The following is a 19,480-nucleotide window of genomic DNA, read 5'->3' as shown; positions in this document are numbered from 1 at the left end:
TAGCCATTATTCTTATTCCTTTGAAATTAAGATCATAAAACTAAATCAAAAGGATTTGCTTTAATCATGTCTGGATACACTTTTGATACATTTTTAATCAAAACCCATGTTATTTTTGTAGTGGGTCAACAACGGTGCCAGATATCTGCCTATGTGAAAATTATATATTCAAGATGATGTGTTTGTGAAATTCCCCCTCCTCCTTTTAGCAGCTGTCTGAGTATTAGGTAGTTCTATACATTATAGGCAAAATATGGGAGTGAAGCATATGGGCTGCTTTGGAGACTACTGACTTTGCCGCAGAACAAATTTCATCTGTTGCTTCCATGCATTTTTATAGGCGTGCAATGTATTACTTCTAATAATGCAGCTCTAAAAAGGGGTCACTGGCCAGTGAAACCAATACTCATTATTAGTTTTTCTTGTCAGCTGTATGAGGGACACAGATGACACCCAAACTGAAGCCTAGCACTCCATCACCTGGGTATCCTACCAAACATGAGGCGGAAGTGCTTAAAGATGCATTTTGTGGGTACAGCATTTCCATCACTCCTGGAGAAGCAACTGCTGAAAGACCATTTTGGCTGGAGATAATCAGAAAATCAGATATGAACCTATTTTTGATTCAGGAAAGAAAAAACCACAAGTGATGACAGATACTGGAAGGAGAGATTGTCGAAGCAAGTGAACAGAAGGGACTTCAGAGCAGATCTAGAGCTCTTTGGTTGTACAATAACCTAAAAGAATAATTAAAATTTATTAAAATAAACATTGCTTTTGTTTATGCAAAAATGTCTTTCCATCTTAAAGTTCTAATCTTTGTAAAAGTCATTCTCACTGTTTACTATCACCACTACTGATTAAAGAAACCATCGTTCTGTTATAATTAAAGGAAACGTGTATGTATTAACACTTCATTTCTCTTACTGTGGTTTCCCTGGCCATTATTTTAAAACCTATTTTTTTAATTGGTAAATGTAGAGCCTTTTAATTAACTAATGTTTGGAAGTAGGAAAGCACAAGTCTTTCCCAGATATGCTAGATTCTGATCAGGGGAAAATACCCAAATTGACCTGCTTTTCTTTTTCAGGATGTAGAAGAAATTTGAAATGCATGCCTCTGGAAAAGGCACAGATTTGAAATAGAACACCTGCTAAGCTCTTGTTTTCTTCTAATCAGTAGTTTCTGATTGAGAAAATTACACACACACAATATGTATGTATTATGTGTTAAAAATATTCAAGATAATTTATTTTTACTTATCCATATGAATTTAGTTTCCAGATTTTTTTAGTTGTTTGAAATACAGGCAAGTTTGTTATCTTGAGATATTTATGTCTTTATTTTATATTCTACCAAAGCAAAAACTTACTTGGAACAATATTCTATAATTCCAATAAACACCTTGTCATTCAATACTACTGTTTTATATTTATTACAATTATCCATTTAATAACTCTATTTATAGAACTGCTAAGTGTCTTGCAGTCTCTGATATAGTATCTTAATCATACTCAACATTCAATAAATGTTTGCTGAATGATAATCATGAGGAACTGTGATACATTTAAGTTGGTTTTATGCTATTCTGTTAATTTCATTTTTCATGTAATTTTTGTAATAGATACCTATTGCTAGAATATTATTTCCATCAGTAGACAAAACTGAAATGACCCTATGTTCCGCTAGTCCCTGTCTCCTTCTTACACAAATAAACACTATTTACAGACTCTAAATTAAGGACCCACATTTTCAAGAAAATTCTATATCATGAAGAATACAGTTCTTTTCAAGCCAGAAAATGAGATTAAATGGTAAAGTCCAGGACCTCTAACTTTAAGTTCATCATCCCATCTAGGACAACCTGGTAAATTCCTTAACTGCCAGTATAGGGAACGAGGATGTCGTATAACTTACTTACACGTACTAGGCCATGGAGAGCTTTATAAATTAAAATGAACACCTAGAATGACTGTTGGAAGCCAGAGCTATGCACAGAGCATCCGTATAATGTGCTCTGTGTGGTTGACATTGCTAAACAGACAAGCTGTCACATTCTGTACTAGCTGAATATTCCAGGGGCTTTTCCTCTGTCAACCAAGGTAGAGGACATGACAGTAGTCAGAACTTGAGGTGACAAAAACCTAAAGTAGTGTGGTGAGCCCTGTATTACAGAGGGAAATTTACAAGTGTAGGTGGGGAGAAGCATATCTTGCCACAGCACCTATATCATAATCCAAATGCATCCTTGGACTGAGAACGTCACTATTAAAATAAAGGCACACTCCGTAATGACAGGGATTACATTAGTAAAACTAGATCTTACATACACACACAAATCTCAAGAAAGGGTCATCTTACATATTTCTAAATAAAATAAAAAATGAGTATTTCTAATGCTGCAATCACTTAGTGGAAAAACAGAATAACATATTTAGAAATCCAACAAATAATGTTACCATGAATTTATTAACAGCCTACAGGAATACATTTCAATTTCCTAAAAAGGAATAATAGTAAATTTTAGTTATTCATAAAAAATCATAGTTTTTATAGCTTATTCCAGAAAGAGAACAACTAATTTGTTTTTAATTTTTATAAATTATAAGCAAAGAAATATAGTCCTTAGATGGCCCATGTATGGTTTTAGGATACAATCTATGAATTACGGCTATTTGGTGCCACCTAGTGGCAGAGGGCTTTTAAAATCCGTTTAAGTTATCTCGTCTTTTAGAAAATTTGTAATGAAAAGTAATTTATGGATTGCTGGATCGTCACCTAAAAGATATAAAAATTAAGACAAAATTTATGTGGCAGTCATAGACATTAACTAAGATTGTCTCTTACTCTCAACACTAGAGAGACATTTGGTTTGACTGATAATGCATTATGACTGAAAGAGATCTAGGGTTGACAGTGTTTATTCTATTTTTATTCTTTTGTTGGGTGGGTTTGTTGGTTTCTAACGTCAGGGCTACATATCTAGGATTTGCATAAACTTAGAGATGATATGCCATCTCAGAATTAATTATCATTAATTATAATATTACCAATATAATAAAAGATATATCATTTTGTAGGCAAAGTGAAACCTTATAGCATATAGAAGGCTTAAAAGTGCCAGATAATTTTTTTTTCAGAATTCAGGAATGTTGGAGATTTTAATTTTAGTGGTCACATCAACACAGCCTCCTACCCAAATACCTTTTTATAGAGAACCTATTCTACTCACAGCATCCAGAGGGAGGAGATGAACAAACCATTCCTTGGGGTATGGTTGATTGGACCTGAATGGACACTGGGAAGATATTGAAATATTCTGATTCTCCCTTGTGATCATTTGGGATGGGGGCACTGAGGGGCTTAATCAAATGAACAAAGGTAGAGCTTTAAGGTGAAGATTTATGATAAGCCAAAGATGATGCCAATACAATGGAACATTAAAGCCATTTTCAAGTTTTGGAATCCACACAGAAACAGAATAAGCCAGTCTTTACAGAAAGTAGAATAGTAGAGCTATATGCGGGGAAAATCAAAGATGAGGGACCCTATACATTATAAGAGAAAAGAGGGTTCTTAATTTTTGACTCATAGTTCCAGCCTTCCCGTGCCCAAGCTTTTACCTTTTCTTCTTTTTTTTTTTTGTCCTTTCTTGTCTCTGATAATACCTTCAAATAACTTCCTTCTTACTTGACCTCAGAGTTTTTGATCCTTTCAGCCAAATGATCCCACACTATAAAGTTATGTTCCAGGTTTGGTAAAATATATTTCATCAGATGGGAATGATGTCTATCCCAAAATATCTGTGACTATCAGATACCACCAGGAAATTAGAGAATATTTGAATGAAATTCTAATTTTATATCGAATTTCTTCATTTTTAACTGTGGTTTTGATAATATTTTAAGACATGTACCTTTTCTCCTGTATTTTCCTTTTCTTTCCTCCCATTCACCAAGTACCTACCTTGTTGTCTCATAGGAGAAGTAGGGGGTGAGTGTAAACACTGCCGTTGCTGGCTTGGGTTTCCAGAAGCCTTAGGCTGGGTTGTGTTTGTATGGGGGTGTGGGGTTAGGATTTTATGAAATATGAAGTGTGAAAGACTTTCTCTAGTCTACAAAAATGTTGCTGTTGAAAGTGGAGAAGAAAGAGGCTTGTAGGACATCCCCTGAAGACAGAGGGGCAGTTAAGCCCTGTATTTTGAAAGCAATGCTGGGGGAGGGGATGGGGCAGAGCGACAAGGCTCCAGGAAGGAAATAGCTGTATAGTAATAGTCATGCATAGCCATACAAAGTCTTCCTGCCTCCATCAGACCTCTAAAGAAGCAGCAAAAGGCTCTGAGATGTGCTGGGCCGTGTGGCCAGGCCAAAAGACCTGCGCTGATGACTAGGGCCAGACGGACACCTTTCTGCCCTCCTTGGTCCTGTGTAAGAACCTAGAACTGGTCCACTACCCCGGAAGGATTCCAGGAAGGGCTGAGGTGAAGTTTTCAAGATCTAAGCAGAACGGGGGCAGGGGCTAGAGATGAAGTTTTATGTAAAACAATAATTCTTGGATTCTTCTGTACATGAACTGAGATCCCACAATATAATTCTAAAAATCTAAAGTGCTCTACTCCTGTTCACAGTCACCAACATTTTCTGTAATTTCACAAACATTTTAAGAGGTATCTCCAAACACTAGCTGCTTTAGCATCAATCAAGTGTTGATTAAATAAATATAGACTCCCAGATTGCATCCCAGATGTACCACTTCCCCAGAGTAAGGGGCCTAGGGGGAATGGTTTAAAAGAAGTGCTCCAGATTTTCTGAATTGCAACCATCTTGGGAACCAACACGTTAGCTGAGTGTAGCCTTTAAAAATCACTCTATGGTTAAATCAGTCTTTACTATTTAAACCCTTTTTGGTTAACTATAGTTCATTTGGAGGACTTTTTATACAAGAGAAGAAAAATTGTTATTTTCGCCAAATTTACTTTAAAGTCACTGTATATATCATGCATTCATAATCTCAATTATTCTGGGTAACAGTTATATGGGTACATGGACTCCTTGAGCTTTTGAACTACAGAAAAACTATTTGAGACATTAAGCAGAGCAAATGCAGGCTTCTCCTTATTTGTAAGCTTTTCCTTTCAACCTATCATTGACTTTGTCCCAACCTTGAGATTTGGTGGCAGGAAAGACAGGGTGTTATCTGTGGTTCTAGCACCTCCCACTGCTTACCTTCCAGTGTTGTAGGTAAGAATTGGATGACACAAATGATTTGAGGGCTACTACTGAATCAAGAATATCTTTGATAAATGTTTTCCCCAGAAGGGCACAAGTTAGGAAAAGAAAGATGGAGAAAGAAGATAAACCAGTACTCCCCCTCCCCATTAGCACAACTATCAGCTCATGGAATATAAGCTAAAAATAGAACATAAGAAGACTTTAAGGACCAAGGGACAGGAGTGGGTGGGTCCTATTACAAGTCACCACCCTGGCAGGGTGGTGGTTACTGCCGGCACTGAGCTCAGAGTGCATCTCTCACAGCCCAGGCGCAACACAAGACTGACTTAATACCGAATATGGATAACAAATGGGGACAGAATTTAGTCTATCAGAGTTTTGCTTCTAACCACAGGGACTGGGTCTTCTCACACTGTATTTATAATTTCTATAAGGTACCTAATGAAACTGAATATAGGAGCTCCCAGGAGAACTCACTTCCCTGGACCTGAGGTAAGAAGAAAGAACCAGTAGTTCTGGGACTCTGCCCCTGCTTCCAAACCTCATCCAACAACCTTTGCTTGCTTTTATGTGTGTCAGTGTAGTTCTGTTCACATCATTTTATTGAAAATCTAGTTATCACCTAGTCTCTTGAGATACGAAGATGAAAAATCCAGTTTCTGGGGCACCTGGGTGGTTCAGTTGGTTAAGTGTCTGCCTTCAGCTCAGGTCATGATCCCAGGGTCCTGGGATCAAGCCCCGCATTGGGCTCCTTGCTCAGCAGGGAGCCTGTTTCTCCCTCTGCCTACTGCTCCCCCTACTTGTCCTCTCTCTCTCTGCCAAATAAATAAATAAATAAATAAGACCTTAAAAAAAAGAAAAATCCAGTTTCTGTCTTCAAAACAGACATCACAAAAAGCCTGCATTATAACTTTCTGCATACCATTCCAGAGTACACAAAGTATAGTGAAAGTCCACTAAGCCAACTTGAGATTTTTGGGGAATTCTTTAAAGAGGATGGCAAAGAGAAGTGAGTTTTGGAATTGATCTAGAAGAGAATGGGAGATGGACCTACATAAGATGTCTTCAGGACATGGGTCTATGCAAAGCACAGGGTGGAATTCTGACTCTGTGCCGTCTAGGTGAGGGACACCCCAGCCAGTGCAGGTGACAAGTGATGAGGGCTCAAGGCATTGGTAATGAAAATGGAAAGATGGATCTGAGAAAAATTTAGAAGGCAAAACTGGTAGACCTCAGTAGTTGGTTGGGTATTAGGGGGAGGGGGAAACTCTTAGACTGTCTCCTGATTCTGCCTTATAGAGACAGGAAATACATAAGGACAAGAGGGAGATTTAAGGCAAATATAAGAAGGAATATTAGATGAATTGCATGCAAGATGACTAAGGGACATTGATTTGGCTACAAAAGCAAGAAATTGGATATAGAGGTCTGAAGTTCCAAATAGATGTCAGGGCTTCAGAGATTTTAAGCATAGGTAAAAAACATGAGAGAGGATGAGTTCATTCAGAAAAGTTTAGAATGAGAAATGCAGTGGGAAAAGGTGCAATGCCTTAGTTTGCAGGAAAGTAGCTGCGGGGTGAGAGGTCACACACCTGCCTGCAAGCATAACTCAGGATTCGCTTGGTCATTGTTAGAAGATGTGGTCTTGGTCTCTACTTGGTCATTGTCTGCCTGCTTCTCCTGAACTCACTGGCCACCCTTGGGTTGCCTGTGCTGGTCTAGACTTCCTAGACTCCTAGACTGAGTCTCGGCTTTGTTTGACCCCATGGCACCCTAATTCTCTACTTGTCCAAGCACTGGTTTCAGTTCAGTCTGTTGACTTCCTAGATGTGATTGGAATTCCTGCCCAGGCTTCCCTGACAAACACAGGAAAAGACACATGGTGGAATGCAGTGTTTTGTAAACTTTTTTTTTTTTTTAGTCAAGGAGATTAATGATTCAAATGAGCTCTAATAGTTGAGACATAAATCGGGGCTGTTGTAATTAAAGCCAAGCGTATGTCCCAGAATGATGCTTTCTCAGATGCCCCTTTATCCCTGTGGCAGCCCCTTAGGCATCTCCACAGAACTGTTAGAGGGTAAACAGTAAGCACTTTCTGAAAACAAGGGTTAAAACCCTGATTCTGTGGCTCAAGGGTTATTTTTCTTTGGACAGATGGCTCAGTTTTTCTGAGCCTTATATTCCTCCGCTATAAAATATAATTACTACGTGGCTTGTTAGCAGCAGATGAGATAATGTGTCAGTGCAAAGCTCAAAGGGCATGGGAGTCTCAATAAATGTTAATTTTCTTCCTTTCACCATTTCTAGGCCACGGTTGGACAATTTATGGAATCAAAATAAAATCATAAGAGTCTTACAGTGGGAAAGGGTTGAGAGTTTTCTAGTCCAACCTCCCCAGGGAGCTCCGGCCAAAATGTCCACATCAGATGGTCATTTAGTAACTGCCTGAAGATTACACAGAGACTGAGAGCTTTGCGCTTACGTATGATGGATTCTGTTTTACTGCTGTACACCTCAGATTGAGTCCAGTATCTGATGCATTATTCTAAATTTTATTTTTCAGAACAACACATTTAGTAATTAATGGTAGTTATTCAAGTTTTAAAGCCAGATTACCAAGTGCTGTCTACGTTGTGATCCCATTTTGGTTATAAGTTATATAAACATACATGTGTATGAATGCATGTACATAGACATCTGCAGGATTTACATAAAAATTTACTAGTGGTTGTGCATTGTACTATAGAAACACTTTTTCTTGATAAAAAATTCTATATTAAATGCTTTTGCCCCTCTAATTAGCATGTACTTTCAAAGATGTGATCTTTTTATCCTTTTTTAGTTTCTTTTGGTCTTGAGCCCCATAACTATTTTTAAAGACAGATAGGGGAGATGTTCTGTTCATTCTGCACCAGCATGTGCACACACACACACACACACACACACACACACACCTGGAATCAGAGGGATGGAATGATTTTCTGGGAGTGATTTTCTGAGGTTTATTGAGAATGGTGAGAAATTAACCTCAGATTTTCTAATTCTTTTTCTTCCCACCACACCTCTTTTGTTTGTTTTTGTCTGTTTTTAGTCTAAATGTTCCAGTTCCCTCAGCTCTGTCACTTTTGACATAACACTCAGACTTCCTATAATTCAGGTCATTCTTCTCTGAAAGCATTCCTGACTGGTAATTTTCTGATTAAAACGAGGTATGTAGAAGTGTGTGTAATATTCAGGTGTAATCTGAAAACCACATAATGGAATGTATTACTTTCCTTGATTAGGACATTACACATTTATTAAACCAAGATATAACACTTTTATTAAATATGCATGCATTTCAGCTAATTTTAAAATAGTATTTTGTATTTCCATTATGAATGTAGTATATGTTCACTGGAGGACATTTGATAAGTATAGCAAAAGAATTTTTAAAAATGACTCATATATCACCCATAGTTTCTCTACCCAAAAATAACTTCTCTGGATCTTTTGTGCCTTTTCCTACCAGAAAGGAAGCTGTTTGGGGGCAGGATTTTTATTTATTTATTTTTTTTGATGCTCATTCTGTGCCTGGATTAGTACCTAGAATATATTAGTAGGCATTTAATTAAAATTCATTGAAGGAGTGGATAAAATATTTATGTATATACATTTGTATTTTTGAATATATAACAGAATTAGTAAAATTTTGATTTTTTTTAGTTCATGTTAGGTTATTGAAAGCATTTGCATTTTTATGTTATAATAAATTCTTTCTAACTACCATCATGATTGCATATGGCTGATGGAGGGAATATACTGACTTTTTTGGACATTTAAGTACTTTTCACATTTTGTTTCAATGACAAATAATGCTGTTGCAAATATCCCTATGTACCTATTTTCATAATTTTTGAGAGATATCTTGTGCAGATATTTCCAAAGTGAAATTCTTGATTCAAAGATGTAAACAGTTCAAAATAAACACTCTTCTCCCCTCTCTTCTCGGTTACTCAGAATTTGAGTGTATGTTGAATGTGTGGTCATCTACTGTCATTGGACTTACAGCCTTTTTTTTTGTTTGTTTGTGTTTTTCACTTCAGAATCTGCATATACACCAATTCAAACACATTAGGTGTGTTGTTCAGGCAGGTATGAATCCATGTGACTGCATAGACCATGACGACTTTTCTTCTCACCGCCCAGTAGCAACCACTTCTCTCTTCCTGGTCAGAATTAAGAGGCAGTTCCATTTTTTGCTTCTACTACCTTCTGAGAGATGAAATTGTCAGCAAGACAAGTCAAGATTTTGTCTGATGCTCAGCTTTTTAGTATAATGAGATTTCTAGCAGATGTCTTTATAGCGGAAGTGCGCCCATTACTGTTATAGCTTTTCTCTGTGACAGATTTTTAATCTGTGTTAGGAAAGCGACGTCTGTATCTTTTGTCAGACTGGGCAGTCTGTCGTGGGCTCTTCTACTGTAATCTTTCAGTTTCTCTTTCTTCAGATGGCTTTTGTCTTTCCCTGTCCATAGATTTCAGTATAGAAGCCATCCTTGTTAAAAATGAAACAGAAACATTTTCCATGAAAATAAGAACATAATGCATATTTAGGCCTAATTTTGGAGGTTGTACACATCAACTGTGGAAAGCCTAGAAAATGATGACAAGTAGAAAGAAGAAACCACCAAATAACCCAAAATCCCACAATTTTAAAGATGGTATGTGTTACCATTTTGCTGTAATTCTTCTAGATTTTTTTTTCTGTGTATGAGTACGTGTGTGTAAGAGTGTTAGAGGTAATTGGCATGGGACTGTATGTTCAACTCTTATCCCAAGATTGTATTTAATATTATATTATACACATTTTCTTTTGGCTTTAAAACTTTTTTGGGAAAAAAAGGTTAGTTTAAAAATTATGTAAATTTCATCTTGGAAACAGGCTATTGTTAATTTAATCATGTTTCTGTATTTTTTCATTTATTTCAATTTGTCTCTGGTAAAGATCACTCCTCCACAAACATCTCAGTAAGTAAATCTTTATATGCACACCTGTGGTAGTTTCCCCCGGATAGATTCCTCCATGTGGAGTTGACTGGAGAATGTGCCAGCACTGCTTAAGGCTGTGTCCGTGGGATCCTATGTTCCTACACCCTTGCCCACTCTCAGCTGTTGTAATCTTTGCTCATTTTATAGATGAGATGAAGTCTTATGGTTTTAATCCTCATTTGACTATTAGTGAGGGTAAACTCATCTTGCAGGCCATTTTTTTTCTTCTTTAATTCGAGATTTGTTTTCTTTATTGTGTTTGTTCTCCCTGTATAGGAACTCACTGTATCTTTCTTTTTTTGAACAATTTGATAGTTTTTAAATTGATTTTTATGTTATCACATTAATTCATGCATAGTTTCAAAGGTCAAGTTGCATTATAAGGCTTATTGCCACCAACAGCAGTCCTCCGCTCACTCCTACCCATCATCAATCCACTTGATCACAGGCATCCATGTTCACGTCTCTTAGCTGTGTCGCCTTCTACTGTCTTCCATATTCCCAAATCATATGTGGAGACATTTGTTTAAAGTGTTTGCAATTCAGACATTATTGACTTGCTAGTATGGAGTTAGCTATCTTATACACTCCCACCAATACCTACTTCCTCTCCACCCCACCTCTCAAATAGATATATAACATGATTTTGGCTAGAATCAGTAGCTGATGTTTCCACTAGTATGGCTATATACATAGTGCTCCGCGTTGATTACAAGTTCTGGTACAAGTTACATTTTCCCATTTTGTTTTTGTTTAATTTCACATCGTTCATCACTAACACATTCTCAAATCATCTGGAGTTATAAAACTCTTGTCAATATGATCAAACACACCAGATAATTTTGTTTTCTTCCTTCTCTTGATGGCATCCTTTGGGAGGTCCTTTGGTCTCCTGCTCCCACCTGAACTATCCACTTTCTGGTCCTGTTGCACATTGTCACCCAGAGCTCCTTTTGTCCCCATCTTGCCCTGGATTCCATGTTTCTTTTCTGACTTACTCCTCTCAGAAGTTTCCAAGAGGAAAGTGTATAGGATATGAAATGTTTGTGATCTTCCATATTGTTTAATTTACTCTTACATTTGAGAATAGTTTGTATTTTTTTATATAATGCTTATTAGAAACAATATTCCCTCCGAATTTTTTTTTTTTTGAATGGCCCCATTGTGCTCTAGCTTCTGGGTTTGCTGCTAAGAAGTCTGACATGTTTCTATTCCTATCTTTCATGTTCCACCCGTATTTTCTCTCTATAGGTAAATTCTAACATCTTCGTTTTATTACTAGTGTTCTGATATTTTATCCTTTTTTTTTTTTTTTTTTTTGATAGGGTAAGTAGGCACCCCCTCAGCTGTTCCTGGCGTTCTGTGTCTTTAATGTCTCCAGAGAGTAAATCTGTGTTCTTCTGGATGGGGAAGGAGCAGTCATATTCCTTGGGGGGAGGGGGGGTTGCTGCAGGGGGGAGGGTGGTTTCTTCTGAATTTTATTCATTCATTTGTTGATTCATTAACTTATTCATTCATTTTTGTATTCAGCACACACTTATTCAATACTGAAAATGTGGCAAGTATGGCACCTGGCAATACAGGGAGATGTGTTTTCTCCTCTCAAGGAGGTTACAATCTGGTTCCTTCTAACTTTTGTTAGCATTATGTGTTTTCAGTACTTTTACTTTTACATCCTAATATATATCTATGTTTTGATACTCATTTTGACTTTATTCCAACCCGTGATGTATCTTTTTTTTCCCATAATCTGATTTAATAAACATATATTGGTAGCACACTGTGCACATTCAGTGCCTGGGGTCTGGGAGACACAGATGAGGAAGGATGAAATCTCTGCCTAGACATTGCTCTTTGGTTCTCTCTATTTGCCTCTCCTGTGCCCCAGAGGCTGAGAGAACTCTGCAAGAGATTTCCTTTCCTCCAGGGCCCCTGAAAATGAGCAAAGAACAAGTCTCTTCTTTAAGATTCATAATCTTGGATGGAATTTTCTTACCTCAGTCCTCTCCAATCCCAGCACTCCACCTGAGGGGGTCCTTTATTCCTCCTCTTTCCCTGATCAGATGTGGATGGGATGTGCTGGTGGTGCTCAGAAGGTGGAATGAAGGATGGATGCTACTGAAAAAAACAAAAATCTCCTTAGACGATGCCTAAGAAACTTAAAAAGACAAAAATTTGACAATTTAGCTCTCTATTCACCCTTGAGATATGAAGCCATGACAGTGGACGGTGTCCCAGAGCAAAAATGAAGGGCAAAACACATCGTTCAAAGCCATTCACTTTTCTCTCTCAGTCACTCTCTCCACTTCTTGGGCAGCAGAATTGAAAAGTGCCTTGTCAATTACCTTACCAGCTCTGACCTCTGTGGTTAAAACAACACTACAGACATGTCCCTGATCCTCGAGTTTTCACCCTTTCTTACACACAAGTCTGGGGGATTCTTGAATTCTTCTTCTTGTCTACCAAAATTTAGAATATTTTTTTCAGAGAATTCTTTTGTGTATGTGCTTCAAAGGGACATTTGAGTTAGGATGATCTCATACCACAATTTGTGACCATCTCCAAATCCAAGATTCAGGACAGAATATATTCATTCTCATCACAATTATACAATACACATTTAAAATAATTTATTTATATCTGCTAACATTTTTATTTCTTCTAGCTTGTTCCTTTTTTGTAGGGTTAACAGTTCAGAGAATTTATAATTTCATCTTCCTTTTTAAATGAATGATAAGATTGATTAAATCATAGTCAACATCAACACTCATATTTTCAATACCATTTTCAACTTTAGTATTTTAAAAATCCCTTTTTCATCATGGGTCTATGATGGATTCATTAGAAAATAACAAAAATGCAAAAGAGAGCACACGTGAATTCCAGTTCACAGTTGTGAACACTGATACATATTTTGCATGTTAAGCTATTGCCAACTTTTGACGGTAAAAGCTCTAGAAACTTTGTAAGTTTTTAAATAAGAAAATGCTTTTTGAGATTTTGAACTTAGTTTAAGACACATTTTTTAAAAATGGACTTTATATAATAGTGAAAGAATTTTATGTAAGGTGAAATAGAATTAGGAGGGATAAGACTTCAAAAATTCTTTACAAATTTAAATGACTTATTTTTACTTAATATTTTAAAAGTACCTAATTACACAGTATGATAGTAATGGTTCTATATGCCATAAAATGTTAAATATCTAAAATGTTAGCAGCTATGTCTTGATTAAATACCCTTTTAATAGTACAAACATAGGAAAATGACTTTTATTTTGTTTTTGTATTACTTAAAACTTCAGCCAGTTAATCTTATCAGCTGCATTTGGCAGTAGTGTTTGCCCAGAGATTCTCAAACATCAGTGCTGTCATTGCAACTTAACATGGTCATATGACTAAGTTTAGAATCTATTTTTAAGCAGTAACGTCTGTTATAGTCCTTCTTTGCTCTCCCCATACTTAACCATATTCACTTTGCTTAGAATGTTCTAGATACTTAATCACTACTTCTTTGTTGCATTTACTATTTACTCCTTTATTCCAGTCATTTCAAAGAAGTAAATGTTCTCCAATGAATGAGACCTAACTGTATATTCACTATTTTGTTTCACAGATCCAATTATTATTTCACACTTCCTTCTTTTCTATGATTAATAACAAATATTATTTCAGTAACCAGCAACATTGACAAATGTGGTCTTAAATGTGGCCAATATTATTTTGAGTCTATAATATTGTTTTCCATGGAATCCATGTTGCTAATGATCATGATCTATTTCAGTACCACCTTCTTTTCTATGTGATCAAGCTACCACTTTCAATTGTTTTACCTGTTTTTATATGCTTTCCAATGTCCCAAACCTTCAGTGGTTTGGTGATATTTAGAAATAATTTATTCTACTGATCATTTTATGTCTCCATCAACTTTTCTCAAACTATTTCCTCAGATTGATGGTGACTTTTAAAATTCTGTCTGGTAGCTGCATGTTCATGAGCGCCAGTTGGTGTTTCATTAACACATTATAATTTTGAGAGTGTTTTCTGGTTGATTATCTTTGGGAAATACATTACATTTTAGTACCATAGTATATTGGTTAGGACTCTGTGGTCGAAAGTGGAAGAAAACAACTTGATTCAGTTTAAGAGAAACAAAGCAATTTGTTAAGTGGGGGCGTGATTGTCTCAAGGACAGGAAGGGGCTGTAACTAGAAACTGGAATATTGTTAAGAACTCAGATCTCTTGCCTTTGCTTTTCCCCTTTGTGACTATTTTCTTCTTCTCTTCTCTTTCTATCCTTTCCTCTTCCCTCCCCCCCTTCTCTTCTTTCTCTTTCTCTGTTGGCTTCACAGGGCAGAATATTGCCAAGCCACCTCTCCTGAGTTTTTGAGTTCTAATTTCAGTCATACACAGGACTGCTCCATGGTTCTCAATTCTCGGTTCAAATTACCAGAAGTATCTGACTTGTCCAACTTGGATCAGTTGACACTTCTGATCCAATTATCCATAGCCAGGAGGGCAGGGTCAATGTACAAATATGGCTGACAAAGGCTCACCTTATAAAATGGTGACCAGGTTAAAGAAAAAGAATGGGGCATTATGCGTTGAAAACCCAAAGGGTTATGGTAATACACCACAATATAGAAATTTCTGAATCCCCAATTTTAATTTTTTCCGTCATACCCAAATGTCACCATTATTTCTTTGGGTCTCCAGGAAATACTTAGGTTATGGTGGTGATAGGTCAAAATAAAATCAACCCTGGTTTCCGTTAATTTGTAGAAAAGTTATTCACTTCTTAATTTGAAGGTAAAATAATTAACATGAGTTAATATATGTTAAGCATTTAGAATAATGCCTGATATATGGTAAGCACCACACAAGTGTTTGCTCTTATTCTTATATTTATTTATTCATTCTGTGTTTCTTATGTCCCAGAAATTATACTGAACGTTGGGGATATAATGTTGCAGAGACTCTATTTTTTCCTAACTTCAAGGAGTTCAGTTTAAAATACATCTAGAAATATGACAATTAAACTTCTGCCCCAAGGGATTTAAGTAAAATACATCAGACTTTATAATTGATGATAGATATGTTATTTGCAATGTAAGATGTGACTAAAACTTGTAAACGAAGCAAGATTTACCTTTGATATCTCTTTCATCATCTTTCTGCATGCTGCTTTCTTTTCACATCTGTCTTCCCGACTCTCAATATTAATTATTTGTGACTGCAAAGTTGCACACATGGGACTTTCTTCTGCCTAGCCCTTTAGGATCTGAACCTTTGCAGAAAGTTTCTCTCTTTCCTGTAAATTCTGTATCTCATTTCCTAATTGCCTGGATAAATCACTGACTAAATAGTCAGAAAAGATATTTTGAATTTTAAAGTGTTGGAAACCACTGCCCCCTCTCCCACCTATTGGATCTGGTGGGATATGGGGGAGAAGAGAGAAGGTGGAACAGTCTGTCTGAGAATAGATGATGTCAGAGAATTGAAGCCAGAAGCCCAAGTGGGGAGCCTGAGAGAGGAAAAACTGATGTACATCAAATCACTCGCTGGATCAATGTGGCACATTGATCCATGTTATAGAGGACAGCCCTGGAGCAGGAGCTAGATACCCTAAACAACTCAAGCCAAGGTGAATACCAGATGGGGTAGTAGACTCTGATGGGCACAAGCAGAATAAATATATGCCTGTTCATGACTGAACTGAAATCCTCTCAGTGCTCTTCTGTTTCCTTTTAGAACTTGAAGGCACTTTTCTAAACAAGTGGCTCTGCTACCTGAATGTAAACACTTTCAAAAGGACATGAAGAAGCTTACACTGCAAATCTTTGGTTAAGAGAGGATAGGATAGCTTACAAGTGAGCCTCTGCTCTGGGAAGGGCAAAAGTCTGTTGACAGGGCCCCTAGAATTCCCTTGCTTCTTAATGCATTATGCATTATCTACCTGAAACTTCTAATCCATGGTTATTCTCTTTGTGATTCTGTCTCATGATCTGACTAATCCTTCTGCTTTGTTTCACATACATGCTTGTCTTCACTCTGTTTCCCTAACGCTATATACTTTCATTAGAAACTTCCCATAATTTACATACCTTCGTAAAGTGATGATTGTATACATATGGCCCTTACTGAACCCTGTTCATTTCAGAGTCCTGCACTGGTGTGACTTATCTACTAAATATTCCACACATACCTCAGTTGTAATATATAAAAGACAATATGTATACTCCTTTCTGACCTTCCATTTTAAGCTAAATCTTAGTCAACTAACCAACAAAAATCAAAAGTTCTTCATGTTATATCTTTTTTTTTTTTTAAAGATTTTATTTATTTATTTGACAGAGATAGAGACAGCCAGCAAGAGAGGGAACACAAACAGGGGGAGTGGGAGAGGAAGAAGCAGGCTCATAGCGGAGGAGCCCGATGTGGGACTCGATCCAGGAACGCCAGGAACTCCGGGATCGAGCCCTGAGCCGAAGGCAGACGCTTAACGACTGTGCTACCCAGGCGCCCCCTTCATATTATATCTTAATGAATACTAGCACTGGCTATCCAAACCCAACATTAGTAATTTTATATTTTTCCTTCTTCCCCCCTACTCATGATATGATAAATAGCCCAGTCTAGAAATTTCCCCTACATATTTTCTCAAGTCTGTATCTTATCTCCATTCCTGTTTCCTTGTTAGTTTCCTTAGATAAGACCCTAATAATTTATTACCTTAAACTTATGTAATGTTTAATATATATGAATATCTAGCATATATGTAAGTTACAAAACATAATAATAAATCAACAACCACAAACCTATGCCCAAGATAAGAATTAAATTACTACCAAATTTTTGAAACTTCAAAAATACAGGTAACTACCTGTATTTTTTTTCCTTAACCCCATCCACATACTTCATGGAGAGTAACTATTACTCTGAATTGTGTGCTGATCATTTCCAATTTTTAACAGTTTAAAAAATCATATATGTAGTCATATATGATGTGTTGTTTACTTTTTTTTGAGATTTTATTTATTTATTTGACACACAGAGAGAGCGTACAAGCAGGGGGAGCATCAGAGGGAGAGGGAAAAGCAGACTCCCCACTGAGCAGGGAGCCCGATGTTGGGCTTGATCCTAGGACTATGGGATCATGACCTGAGCTGAAGACAGATGCTTACCCAGCTGAGCCACCCCGGCGCCCCTGTGTCATTTACCTTTGCTTGTTATGAACTTTACAGTACTTTGCTCTATGTATGTAGTCTTCTATTACTCATTTTTTTTCACTTAAAATTATCCTTTTACAATTTATTCATGTATGTGCAGATCTGGTTCCTGCTATATAATATTTTATTGCAGGATATGTAAGAATGCATTTATTATATTCCTAAGAACATTAGAATTGTTTCTAGATTTCTGTTATTACAAAAACCATTGCTATGAACATTCTTATACATTACACTTAAGGCTCACATGCAAAAATTTCTTCAGATTATATTGTTTAGGAGTGAAATGGCTTGGGCATAGGGTGTGCATATATTTAAATGATAGTGCCTGTTATTTCCCAAAATATTTGTATCAACTTACCTCTGTATCTTTGCCAAACCTCATGTTATTCAATTAATTTTTCGAAGTCTAGTGCTCTAAATGTTGTATAAGTTTTAAATTCGCATATTATATAAATTTTAATGATGTTGAATACTTTTTCATATGATGGACTCTTACTTCCCTTTTTTGTGAAATATTATTTTTTTGGTTGCCAGTTTTCCATTGGGTTGTTGGTCTTTTTCTTTTTGTGTGGTTTGTCCTTTTACTTTCTTTATGGTGTCTTTTTGGTGAGCAGTCATTTTTAATTTTAATATGGTGAAGTTCGACAATAATTCTTGCTAGGGTAACATGTTTTATGTTTTAGTTAGGACATCCATAACCATGTCAAGTGTACAAAGACATTTCCCTATATTTTACTTTAGAAATTGTAAGAATTTGGCTATCACATTTTTTTCATCTATCAGGAATTACCTTTTCTTTATAATGTGAGGTAGGGATATAGTTACATCATACAGATTACCATCTGGATAACCCAGCAGTGTTTTTAAAAATAATGCATATTTCCCCCAGTGATCTGCAATGGCCCTCTCTCATATATTAAATCTCCTTATGTGTGTGGATCTATTTTTGTGCTTTCTCTTCTGTTTCATTAAGTTGTATATCCTGGTATCTTTTACTTACCATGTCTTAGTAATAAGCCCTAATATCTGGTATCCTCCTCTTCTTCTTAAGAATTGTCTTGGTTATTCTTGTGTTCTTTGATGTTCATTTTAGAATTGCCATGTCAAGTTCTACAAAATACCCTGGAATTTAAATTGAAATTACATAGGTTATACAGGTCAATTGCAGTGGTACTGTTAGGTTATCGATTCCTCCTATTCACTAACATGATAGAGCTTTCATTAAGCCTCCTTTATCCTGTTCCCATAAAGTTTTTAAATTTTCTCCATACAGATCTTGCACATATTTTGAGCCTCTATAGGTTATTGTCTATCCTATTTTAATAGCTTCCTAAATAGTTTCCGATTTTAATTCCTTAAATCCATCCTTTCTACTGCCTTTATATTTATAAAATTTAAATCTGTTATATTTATAGGCACAGAAGAATGTGTGATATTTTAAGTTAAGAACCATGATACCAAAGGCTATCTACACAACAGTACCTCTTTGGGCAAACTGCATATTTTAATATATATTTATGCAAGAAAAATTCCAGAATGAGGAACACAAAATCAGAAATGTTAAGAGTAATGATTTCTGGGTATAGTGATTCAGGATGCTTGTTTAAAAATCACTTATCTGTATTATTTTATAAGAACACGCCACTGGTTTAAGCACCACATATGTCCACACCATATGTATAAATTAGGTGTGATAATACATCATAGTCCTCATCTTACTTATTCTTCCTCTTCACTAAGACATTGTTTTGATCTCTCAAAAGAATGTCCTGATCCTGTTCTAATTGTCTTCTGCTCTTTTGTCACTGTTGAGTGTCACTCCATGTGGCATTCGCCTTGCTGGCTGCTGCTTCTTGGCTTCTGTCCTAAATTGCTTAAACCTCACACATTAATCATTATAATCTTTTTTATGTACCACATTCCACTTAGCCAACTCCCTTTCTGCATTCAAAAATAAATGAAGCGTGCGAGAGTTCATATATACAAA

The 19,480-nt window shown here is 36.4% G+C and overlaps 1 long non-coding RNA gene across 7 annotated transcripts in view; it reads right to left on the bottom strand.

Annotated features, from left to right (window-relative positions):
- LOC113263109 (uncharacterized) overlaps positions 1–19,480 on the bottom strand; it is a 45,148-nt gene that overhangs the window by 22,518 nt on the left and 3,150 nt on the right. For 6 of the 7 annotated variants that reach the window (XR_008956388.1, XR_006410606.3, XR_007188170.2 and 3 more), the window contains 2 exons: positions 18,494–18,615; positions 12,259–12,380 (listed from right to left, as the gene is read on the bottom strand). This is a non-coding gene — a long non-coding RNA (uncharacterized LOC113263109). The remainder of the gene's footprint in view (positions 1–12,258; positions 12,381–18,493; positions 18,616–19,480) is intronic. The other variant, XR_006410600.3, reaches the window with a different exon arrangement.

Source organism: Ursus arctos, unplaced genomic scaffold (assembly GCF_023065955.2).
Source record: "Ursus arctos isolate Adak ecotype North America unplaced genomic scaffold, UrsArc2.0 scaffold_3, whole genome shotgun sequence".
In the NCBI taxonomy this organism is placed as follows: domain Eukaryota; kingdom Metazoa; phylum Chordata; class Mammalia; order Carnivora; family Ursidae; genus Ursus; species Ursus arctos.
Note: the sequence above shows the minus strand (reverse complement) of the source record. Positions and strands in the feature narration are given on the sequence as shown.